Source organism: Anomaloglossus baeobatrachus, chromosome 2 (genome assembly GCF_048569485.1).
Source record: "Anomaloglossus baeobatrachus isolate aAnoBae1 chromosome 2, aAnoBae1.hap1, whole genome shotgun sequence".
NCBI classification, from domain to species: Eukaryota; Metazoa; Chordata; class Amphibia; order Anura; family Aromobatidae; genus Anomaloglossus; species Anomaloglossus baeobatrachus.
Genome location: NC_134354.1, coordinates 128,293,933 through 128,297,595, shown reverse-complemented (window position 1 = coordinate 128,297,595; position 3,663 = coordinate 128,293,933).

Below are 3,663 nucleotides of genomic sequence, written 5' to 3'. Positions count from 1 at the left end.
TTAGGCTGGACTCACGAACGTTTACAAAAATGGTCCTATTCTCATCCAGGAGAGTAAGATGATTTTTTATCACATGTCATCCGTGTGCTGTCCGTGTCCAATCCATTTTCTTCTCAGCAGCTATTAGTGATTTACAGTCATTTACAGGGCCATTTACAGTGTTCTCTGCTACATGATATAATTGTATCCAAAAAAATGGACGTCACTAGGATAGTCCGTGTGAAGTCAGTTCAGTTTTTTTCTCGCACCAATTGACTTGTATTGGTGAGTCTCAGATGAGTTTGGTAGAAAATCGCAGCATGTTGCGACCTTTCTCTCATCCAGAATCTGGATGATAAAAAAGCTGATCAACTGCTCTGCCTCGTTGACTAAGGGGTACTTTACATGCTGCGACATCGCTAGCCCCCGTTGTTGTAACGATATGTGGTGATCACTGCCGTAGCAAACATTATCGCTACGGCAGTGTCACACGCACATACCTGGTAAGCGACGTCGCTGTGACCGCCGAACAATCCCTCCCTCAAGGGGGAGGTGCGTTCAGCGTCACCGCGACGTCACTAAGCGGCCAGCCAATAGAAGCGGAGTGGCAGAGATGAGCGGGACGTAACATCCCGTCCACCTTCTTCCTTCCGCATTGCCGGTGGTAGCAGGTAAGGAGATGTTCGTCGCTCCCGCGGTGTCACACATAGCGATGTGTGATGCCGCAGGAATGACGAACAACATCGTACCGGCAGCAGCAACGACATTAAGGAAATGAGCGACATGTCAACAATCATCGTTTTTGAACGATTTTGCGATCGTTGATCGTCGCTCATTAGTGTTACACGCTGCGATGTTGCTACCGGCGCCGGATGTGCGTCACTAACGATGTGACCCCGACGATATATCGGCAGCGATCTTGCAGCGTGTAAAGTACCCCTAACATTGGTTCGAGTGCAATGAGAAATTTTCTCACATTGCACTCGTCCGATTCATATGCTCGTGTGAGCGTATACTTACAGTCATGTGCTGATTAGCTGTTCTTTCTAATTCTCTCAATGTTCAGTGTAAAACTACAGCACCTGGTTCATTGAGAGAAGCAAGAGGAAAAGCTAGTTGTCACAGCACCGTTAGTATGAAAGTCGCATATGAGTGGTCATATGGTGAACTCTGGAAAAGGCAAGCAAAGCCAAATTCATGTGTTCAGAATCAGAAACAATTTAAGTACAGGAATACAGCTCCAGAACTACTAACAGAACAAAAATACAGAACAGAATTATCATCAGTACAAAAATAATGTATCACAACCTCCATCAGTACAGAAATATATAATCAGAACCACCAACATACAGAAGTACATTACCAGAACCAGAATAGAACACAAATAATGTATCACAACCACCATTAGTACAGAAATAAATCACTAAAACTACTATGAGTAAAGGAATATATCACTTTAACCAAAGACTGCCAGTACATGGATATCTTTCCAGAATCATCATAGCGAACATAAATACAGCACTAAAACCACCATCAATACAAAAATATAGCATCACAACCACCATCAGTACAGGAAAAAATTACCGGAACCATCATCAGTACAGGAATACATTACTAGAACCATCATTAGTGCATAAATACATCATCTACTTTGGTGATTTGGGACTCGACACTTTGGGTTTGGCACTCGATCTGGAATTCTTGTGCTGCGTGGTCGGTTTCCTTCCTGCTGAGCGACAGTCTGGTCAGTCCCTGTCCAAATGCTGATGATCTTTTGCCTTTGATTCTCTCCTTTAGGTTTACGGTTAGCAGCTGTTCTCATCTATTCATTTTCTCTATGGGTGGGGTTATTTACTCTGACAAACAGAAGGTAACAATATTTTGAACATTTGACTTTTAGGCTCCAAAGCTCACCATCCACTACAGCTTTTAACGTGATACTACGTGTCAATGATCTTGACTATCTCATACATAAATATGACTTGCAACTATTTAGAAACAGAAGTTCCAGGCGGCACACAATCCTTTAAGGTGCACGTGTCTAAGGAAGGCATCCACAGTATAACTAATACAAAGGACCAGCACTCCAAATCTTCTGGAATATTTTTATGCTTTATTCCATCATATCATACAGGAGTAAAATCACATCTATATACTCCTGTATGATATGATGGAATAAAGCATAAAAATATTTCAGAAGATTTGGAGTGCCGTTCCTTTGTATTAGTTGCAACTATTTAGCATATTATTAGTTATATAGATTCTTGTCATGTCAGTGCATTGTTACTGTTTTGCTCTTAAAATTATTTTTTTTTATTTTTGTTATTTTGTTAGTATTTTGTAAATCCACTTTTGTCTTTTAACACTACCTGAATCCTTGTGGGCGTGCTCTCGATCAGTTTCAAGCATGACTAAATGGAAATCTGATCCCAGTCTTTTCTACACATTCCCAATGTTGGTACATACTAGTCGACTCACTTGCGTATGTATACAGTTTGCTCTTCAGCTCTATCCACAAGTGTTCAATTCAGTTGAGGTTTGGGAACTGTGGGGGACAATCCAGCACCTCTACTTCTTTGTCATTTAACCATTTCTTCAACAATCTCGACGTATTCTTCCGGTCGTTGTCCTGCTGGAACACTATGTCATCTTTTTCATACCCATAGTTCTCGAGTGTACAAAGTAACTCATCTTAAAGGATACTCACATATAGCTCAGCATTGAGACCTCCATCTATCCTGATCAAGTATCTAAAAGCTTTGGCTGTGAAAGAACCCTATATCATTGAGCTTCCTCCACCGAACTTGACTGTTTCTTTAATTTCTCAATCTGTTAGCACCTTTTTCCCTTGTTTCTTCCACACCAATTTGCACACATCATAGCCTAGTGTATTGATTAGTGTCATCTCTCTAAATCACCTGTTTCCAATATTCTACTGTCCACTCTTACTTTTTTGTAAACTTGAGCCAGCACTTCATATGATGATATGGCAGGTTCTGGCAGGTACTAGAACACAGAGTTAGCAATCACAGGTACAGGCACAAGCACAGGTAACAGACACAGGATACAGGGAACAGAGAATGGGACCTGACAACTAGCAAGCATGTCTCCAGTGGTAAGATCGTATTGCTAAGGCATCTATCTTAAGGGGAAGGTGCCATAATTACCCACTGTCCTTCAGCCATTGGCTGGGGACACATACAGAGTGCGAGCACTGCCCATCTAAGAGGCAGGGAGTGCGTGCGCACACGCGACTTAAGCACGTTCCCAGGGCCCTGTGTGGTGTGTGCAGGCCCTGGGAGCCCGAAGCAGGAGCGGTGACAGAGACAGATGTCAAAGACCAGCAGGAGGTGTAAGTGCATCGGCGACCCTGCTGCAGGGTCATCGGAGCTTGTGCTACAAATATGATACATACAGTATGGTACCTTCAAACTTTCACTTTGTGGATCCTTTTTCGATTCCCATAGTGAAAAGAAATCTTGCACTTGTGCAGTTTTGGAGGCTCATACAGGCATACTCTGCAATGCCCTACTGAAGGCAAAGCATAAAATATCAGTGTGCAAGTGCCGATTCGCAGCGAGGACGCCATTTGGGCCAGATGATCCTCATTTACATACAGTGCGGGAGCAATTTAAATGGTATTTTTGGAGGCATAATGTACATCAGTCAGTGCTGCAGATCTTC